At 44.3% G+C, this 8442-nt stretch overlaps 1 protein-coding gene across 1 annotated transcript in view; it reads left to right on the top strand.

Annotated features, from left to right (window-relative positions):
- Window positions 1–1608: 1608 nt before the first annotated feature.
- LOC145358125 (SH2 domain-containing protein 3C-like) overlaps window positions 1609–8442 on the top strand; it is a 172610-nt gene continuing 165776 nt past the window's right edge. Inside the window, exon 1 of the mRNA XM_080211801.1 lies at window positions 1609–1919. The gene's annotated coding sequence lies outside the window, so the exon portion shown is untranslated. The remainder of the gene's footprint in view (window positions 1920–8442) is intronic.

Below are 8442 nucleotides of genomic sequence, written 5' to 3'. Positions count from 1 at the left end.
CCTCATCCTTCTAAACTCCAACGAGTACAGACCCAGTCTATTTAGTCTCTCTTCATAGTCCAACCCCCTCATCTCTGGAATCAGCCTAGTGAACCTCCTCTGCACTCCCTCCAAGGCCAAAATATCCTTGCGCAAGTGCGGCGACCAAAACTGCACACAGTACTCCAGCTGCGGCCTCACCAGTACCCTGTACAGTTGCAGCAAGACCTCCTGCTTTTATATTCTATCCCCCTCGCTATATAGGCCAACATTCCATTCGCCTTCTTGCTCACCTGCAGACTGGGTTTTTGTGACTCATGCAAAAGGGCCCCCAGGTCCCTCTGCACTGTAACATGCTGCGGCTTTTCGCCCTTTAAACAGTAATCCCTCCTGCTATTATTTCTGCCAAAGTGGATAACCTCACACTTGCTAACATTATACTCCATCTGCCAGGTTCTCGCCCTCTCGCTCAGCCTATCCAGATCTCTCTGCAGACTTTCCACACCCTCCACGCAATTTGCTTTTCCACTCATCTTCGTGTCATCAGCAAATTTCATCACCCTACACTCAGCCCCCTCCTCCAGATCATCTATATAAATGGTGAATAGCTGAGACCCCAGCTCCGATCCCTGCGGCACTCCAAGAGTCACCAACCGCCAATCAGAATAGCACCCACTGATGCCAACAGACCTGCTGAGATTTTTCCAGCATTTCCTGTTTTTCTCAGGAGCACATGGGAGCTGTAAAGAAAATATAGGAAAAATCTCAAGCAGTCCAATCCTGAATTCATCAGGACAACATATTGAGAAAGTATTAGAAATGTAATATATTCCAAATTGTGGCTTCCCCATTTCTGGTGTGGCTGACCTTGTTTGTGGAATCTTTCAGCCCTGTGTATTTATGGCAGGTAGTCATGGTAACCCATGGGAGCTCAGGCCTATCAGGTCACTAGAAAGAACAGACATTAGATTTTAATCTTCAAGTAAATCACAAATGTAGAAGAAACAGGCTTCCAAAAATGCTTGCTTATTTAAGTTTTTGGCAGAGAATTATTCCCTTCACCAGCCTTCCTTTCCTGTATTTTTGTTTTGGGTTTTGTCCAATTTCTAGAGTTTGCAGTTGTCATTTTATTTGCGATTGAGAGCTGGAAACAAGAGTCAATCTTTATTGTCAGTTCCGATTGTTTCTACATCAGTACCTTGAGGGACAGGCCTGTCTGCACAAACCCACAACTTAGGATCCTCAGACCAAGAGATAAAGTGAAAAACACATTCCAAAATAAAAACATTGGCTTAAAGGCAGGAAGCACTGGCAAAGCAGAGCAGGTAAATGAGCAACTCCATGAGAAAAAACAGATTAACACTTGAAGCCAGATCCCTCATCACAGGCCTGAACTTTTAACTACTCCGATTTTATAATCTCCTAGCAAGTTCTTTTCTTGGAATAAAGAGGTCAATTCAGCAGAGAATTGAGCATCCACCAATTCCCTCCCCCTCCCTTCCTGACAGACACACTACAGTACAGTACACAATTACGGTTCATATCTGATTGGCTGAATGGTCAGTTGATTTAAAAATGTTGGTCCCTCCTTTATCCCCAACAAGTTTCTACTGTGTGAGCAGTGTTCAGCTCCAGCCCAGGCTTGTTCCCCCTCTGACTGCACCATTCTATCTGCCTCCCCTCGGCATTCTTCTCATCACTTGACCTTTGTCTTTTGCGATGTCCAGAGTTCCTGCAGAGCAGCAACTGAGGCTCGGCTTGTCCAGAAGTGAGACAAAGCACCCACTGTCCAGATCTGTCTGAGACACTCCAGCAACCGACCATTAAACAGCACAGAGAGTTTCCAAGCAGGGAGAGAGGTCTGATTACAGCAGCAGCATCGGACAGATCCACTCCACACCTGGGACACAACTTGCGACCAACAGCCATTTCAAAAGCAGGTGATCTTCAATTTTTACTTTTAAACAAGCAAAGAACTCCCTCAATTTTAATCATTCTTCCTTAACACAAAAATATAGGTTTAACATTTGGTTTGCTTGTCCTTTTCTAAGCAAGTTTAACCCTCACTAGCTGGCAGGGATGTGATTCATAATTGTGTAAGGAACAGATTTGGACACAATCTGTGTTGATAATAACGGCAGAAAGAATTTGCTTCAAAGTATCTGAAAAAAGCAATTTGAATTACTTATTTCTAACTAAAAGTGTCCCTAATTTAATTTATCCCAATCATTTTTAGCAGTTCCAATTTTCTTTCCTCACTCTTGATATGGTTATCTCTATTTTACTTTCAACGGCATTGGCACCAAAGAATGACCACTTGGGTGAGGTGCCAGGATGCGTCTGGTGCCACAGTGCTGTACCCCTGGCAGTAGTCAGCGCCCCCAGCAAAAGAGAGGGTACGGGAACAGAAACAATGCACGGAGCAGAAAGGAAAATGTTGGACTGTTTTCACCGGTCACTATGGCCTAATGGACACCCTGCGACGACAGATGTCCCTATGGTTAGTCACAGACTCATTCGTGTCTTGTTTTAACATAGACACAAATACTGGTTGGAGGAAGAGAATGCAGACGAGGGCTCACTGCTTTAAGAGTTCTGTTCGTGTGCAGCTTTATATTGGATTTATTATTTGGCGGATACTGGACTGCTATTTAGCTTAAGTGCTGCTTGTTGCTGGATGTTCGACACAGTTGTAAGAACTCAGTGAGCTCATACATTTCACTGTTTAATGAAAAACTGCTGTTCCACAAACAATACATCTGTCCTTAAAGGAACATTCACACTGTTGAAAAACAAGACCGCTGGGGTGTATGTTACAAATAATAGTTAAGAGCAGTGGGCACTAAGGGCCCACTAGCCCTTTATTAAAGACCTCAACATCTGCTAATCTTCCTCCTTCTTTGAGAAACACATTGGGTGTGATCTTACCAGCTGTTCACCCCACTTTCTTGCTGGATAGAGTGGACGTAGGGAAGATGTTTCCCATTCGTAGGTAAGACTAGGATCCGAGGGTGCAGCCTCAGGATAGAGGGCCAACGCTTTAGAACTGATGAGAAGGAATTTCTTCTGCCAGAGAGGTGAATCTATGGCATTCATTGCCACGGAAGGCTATGGAGGCCAGGTCATGAGTGTATTTAAGACAAAGATAAATAGGTTCTTGATTGGTAGGGAGATCCAAGGTTACAGGAAAAGGCAGGAGAATGGGGTTGAGAAAGATTATCAGCCATGATTGGCTGAGTAGAGTCAATGGGCCGAATGGCCTAATTCTGCTCCTATATCGTACAGGTCTTATGCAGTGAAGTTAGAGAAATTGGTGCCAAGTCAAATCTTGGATCACTGAAGCGGGATGGGAAAATCCCACCAGATTGAATGAGCAGAAAATCCCAGTTGTTCAGCTTACTTTAGATGTTATTTGCTAACGTATTCCACAAGTGTGTTCCCCTTCTGAAGCCACAAAGAAATCTGGTTCCTCCTCTTCCTCCTAACTTTTCAAAATTTTAACTCTGGTATTGAAGCCTTCACAATCTTGAAAGTTTCAGTTTGATCTCTTCAAAGTCTTCTCTCCCTTGCAATTTACATTTCAAAAATGTATTTGATTTCTTTGCTCACCTCTGCAGTTTCCAAGGCAATGGTATTCCTGCGAATATAAAATCCCAGATTTGCTTTATAGTACTCAAGGCATATAATAAACAAAGAGAACACTGGAAAAAATCTCAGCAGGTCTGGTAGCGTCAGTGGAGAGAAAAGCAGAGTTAATGACTCGAGTTTGTATAATCCTTCAGAGCTGTAGAGAGGGAGAAATGTGGATTTTGTACTGTTTAAGAGGGGGTGGAGTCAATTTCCCTGACTTTCCATTTTGTTCCACATGAAGGGGCAATTCTCCACAATCTGACAGTTCCCAGATTGCCTCTACTCTCCATTTATTAGAACATTGGTCTGAATATCATGCTCCCACACCATTTTCTCCCTCATTAATTCTTATTTCTCATCATAGATGCAGCCACACTGCTGAGTTTCTCCACCATTTTCTGTTTCTATTTCAGATTTCCAGCATCTGCAGCATTTTGCTATTATTGTAGGACTTGAGGCATATTGGGCGTCCACAGATTTCATCCTGTCAGTCTTGAAACTCTATAATCATAGAATCCTTACAGTAAAAAAGGATGCCATTTGACCCATCAAGCCTGCACTGACAACAATCCCACCCAGGCCCTATTCCTGTAACCCCACATATTTACCCTGCTAACCCCCCGACACTAAGGGTCAATTTTATTATGGCCAATCAACCCATCCTGCACATCTTTGGAGTGTGGGAGGAAACCCACACAGACATGGGGAGAATGTGCAAACTCCACACACAGTGACCTGAGGCCAGAATTAAACCCAGGTCCCTGGCACTGTGAGGCAGCAGTGTTAACCACTGTGCTACCCTGCTACCCATTTACCACTTATATAATTAGTATAGTGGTAACACGGTTAATTTTCAGACAAGTGAGGTTTTTCCCTTTATTACAAGTGATGAGACTTCTAAAGTACTTAATTGGTTGGAAAACATTTTATTTCCTGACGTCCTGAAAAGCACTGTCTAAACACAAGTTTTGGAATAGAGAAGCTTGAGAGGTTATCAAGATACTGAGAAGTTTTGATAATGTTTGTAAGAAAAATAAACTCTTTGCTATGGTTTTAGAGGGTCAATAACCAAAGGTCATAAATTTAAAATCATTGGCAAAAAATCTAAAAGGCTGATGAGGAGAATCCTTTTTTTTAACTTGGAACGAGAGGAAGTAGTGGCATAGTGGAATTGTCACTCGGTAAGTAATCAAAACACCCAGGATAATGCTCTACAGATCTGGGTTTGAATCCCACCAAGTAGGTGGCGTGATCTGAATTCAAATTAAAAAAACTGCAAGGCAATTAAGAATAGCCAACAAATACTGGCCCAGCCAGCCACACCTACATCCAATGAATAAATAAATGTTATCAGGATCAGGAATGTTCTACCTGAAAAGGTGGTGGAAGCTAATTCCATAAATCACTCAAAGGATATTGGCAAGTGAGAAATTTAAAGCAGAGAACGTCAGAGAAACAACATAGGTATTCCAGTTTCTCTGATTCATAGAAACATAGGAAAACTACAGCACAATACAGGTCCTTCAGCCCACAAAGTTGTGCCGAACATGTCCCTACCTTTAGAGGTTACTAGGCTTACCTATAACCCTCTGTCTTAGTAAGTTCCATGTACTTATCTAAAAGACCCTATCAAATCTGCCTCCACCACCATTGCCGGCAGCCCATTCCACGCACCCACCACTGAGTGAAAAACTTACCCTTGACATCTCCTCTGTACCTACTCCCTGGCACCCTAAACCTGTGTCCTCTTGTGGCAACAATTTCAGCCCTGGGGAAAAAACCTCTGACTAGCCACTTGATCAATACCTCTCAACATCTTATACACCTCTATCAGGTCACCCCTCATCCTTCATCTCTCCAAGGAGAAAAGGCTGAGCTCCCTCAACCTATCCTCAAAGGCACACTGCCCAATCCAGGCAACATCCTTGTAAATCTCCTCTGCACCCTTTCTATGGCTTCCATATCCTTCCTGTAATGAGGTGGCCAGAACTGAGCACAGTACTCCAGGTGGGGTCTGACCAGGATCCTATACAGCTGCAACATTATCTCTCGACTCCTAAACTCAATTCCTTGGTTGATGAAGGCCAGTACACCATATGCCGCCTTAACCACAGCTTCAACCTGCGCAGCTGCTTTGAGCATCCTACGAACTCAGACCTCAAGGTCCTTCTGATTTTCCACACTGCCAAGAGTCCTACCATTAATATTATATTCTGCCATCCTATTTGACCTGCCAAAATGAACCACTTCACACTTCTCCACCCAGTGATTCAGTGAAATCTTTCCTTGTGAAGCCAGAAGGAAGAAGCTATGGTGTGAGTGTGTAGGGGTTATGTGTTCTTGAATTGATTTATTATTGTCACATGTATTGGGTCACAGTGAAAAGTATTTCTTGAGCTATACAGACTAGACACTCTGTTCATAGAGTACCTAGGGGAGAAGAAAATGAGTGCAGAATTGGCAGTGAAAACAGGGAGGCTGTGGCGCATTGGTATTGTATCTGGATTCGTAATCCAGAGACATAGGTTTGAAAGCCACCATAGACAGTGAAATTTGAATTCTAAAAATGTGATTAGTCTAATGATGACTATGAAACCATTGTCAATTGTCGTTTAAAAAAAAAATCATCTAGTTCACTGATGTCCCTTTAGGGATGGAAATATGCCATCCTTACCTGCTCTGACCTAGATGTGACTCCAGATCTACAGCAATGTGGTTGGCACTCAAATGCCCTGAGGGATGGACAATAATTGCCGGCCTAGATACCGATATCCATATCCCATGAATGATTAAAAGAAAATAGAGGCCTAGTGTTTTTCTGAAATTTGAAGGGAAATTCAGAGTAATGTGACCACTCTCTCATTGGGTTCCAAGCAGCATTGGTGGAAGTCTTTGTAAAGGATATCTCTCAATTGATAACAACCTCTGCCCACAAAAGTCTAATTATGCTTCAAGGATTACAGTTAGCTCTTGTCACTTTCATTTCCCTTGGTTCTTACATTTATGTAATTTTCTGTTACATTGAAATAGCATGGGACAGGACTTTCCATCGGGACTAACTGATATATTACCAGAGGAAATGATTCAGGGAAGCAATTTATGAAAGTATTTGCCAAAAATAAAAACTAGTTAATGACTTAAAATTCTAAAACATGTTCTGACCAATATTTACCCCCCCAGTCAATGTCACTGAGTCAGGTAAAGGAGCAGTGCTCCAAAAGCTTGTCATTCCATGTAAACCTGTTTTTGAGGGCAGGGGGGAGGGGAGAGAGAGAGAGAGAGGTGGAGCATGAAATTGAGGGAACAGGATTTCCTCTGGGATCCCACTCACCATGTCCTCACTGTGATCTGATACTGGGGCAGGCAAGGACTCAAATGGGCCACTCACCCTTGCCCCAGTTGAGGCCATTAAGTGACCATTTCAGGGCTATTTCTCAGCCAGTCTCAATTTTTAGGCTGGCAGGAGGATTTACCTAACCTGGGGGCAGCCTAAAAATGAATGGGCTCAGGCCTCAGAAGGGAAGGAGGTGGGGTGTGGGGCACCTCCATCACAAGGTGTCCCACACCCCACTTCTGACTTTGGGCTGGTCTTCTCTTTCCCTGCTTGGTCTCTCCCCTGATATGCCAATAGTCCACTTTTTGCTCTCCCAGGCTTCCTTAATCTCCCCATCCTGGGATCCTGTAAACTTACCTTGCCACCCAGTCCTGGGATTTAGGCTCAGGCATCTTCCTGAAGTTTCTGTTCTGTCCACTCCAGCTCATTGCTGCAGGGACAGGAGAACGGCCATTCAGATTGCAGGCCCCTCACCCAGGAACCAATCAACTGACATTCACTCAAGTGTGAAACATCAGTGGGGGCTGTCAGATTCATTGACCTGAGTAAGGTCATGGATCTTATTGCTGCTTATTAAAAAGCTAAGTAATGAGTTCTGAACATATCATAGAGATGTGATGCTGCTTCTGACAAAAGGGGGGAACCCCATCATCCAAAACCTTCAGGTCATTGGGTGGAATTTTATGAATGAGTGAGAAAACAGGGGACTCATTTTTTTGAGTTTGAAAATGCAATCTTTTGGCACTTAGTGTAAAAAAAAGTGCCAGGATGTGATTTTTGCTAGCAGGCAGGGGGGCGTAGAGCCTTAGCTTGCCAGTGAAGCTGGCTGCTGAACTCTTAAGGACACGATTGCGCAGGTGCCCCAATCTCCCAATGTACCAGGAGATCTCCTGCTGCACCCCACACACCATGAACATCGGGAACCTCCCCATGGATTAGTTTCCTCCCTCCCTCCCTCCATCCCTTGCCTGCAAATCCCTCCCCCCATGCAGAATTCCCTCCTTTCCTTCCTGATTTCAGATTGTCTCCCCCCCAGCAGAGATCTCCTGTGTCGAGCAGCCTCCCAGCAGAGTTCTCCTTCTCTCCCACCCTGGCAGAGTTCCCCACTTGTCCTCCCGGCCATGTCATGGCTCCACCCTTTGGTTCCATTCCACGCGGGGTCCTTCCCCACTGTAGCTCCACCCTCTTGGCACTGCCTAGCACAATTGTGCCTGGTGGGCAGTGCCAGGGTGCCTGGCTGGGTGACCCTGCCCCTGACCACCTGGGGTGACTTTAATAGTCTCTGATCCCCCGGTAAAGCCATCATGCCTGGGGACCATATATGATTCTGGTCTGGGGGAACTTTGGCTGGCGAGGTGGTACAGGTGAACAAGCCTGGACAATAGTGATTGGCCTCACTAATGACATGCAAAGTTATTAATATCTAGGTTAGCTTTGTGATTTTCTGGGGATGCTGATTTTACCGGCAAAACCATGCCAATTAAGGTCAGGCAACAACC

Source organism: Carcharhinus amblyrhynchos, chromosome 25 (genome assembly GCF_965287045.1).
Source record: "Carcharhinus amblyrhynchos chromosome 25, sCarAmb.v2.hapA, whole genome shotgun sequence".
NCBI classification, from domain to species: domain Eukaryota; kingdom Metazoa; phylum Chordata; class Chondrichthyes; order Carcharhiniformes; family Carcharhinidae; genus Carcharhinus; species Carcharhinus amblyrhynchos.
The sequence above is the reverse complement of the archived record's forward strand: the minus strand, read 5'-3'. Positions and strand labels throughout refer to the sequence as shown.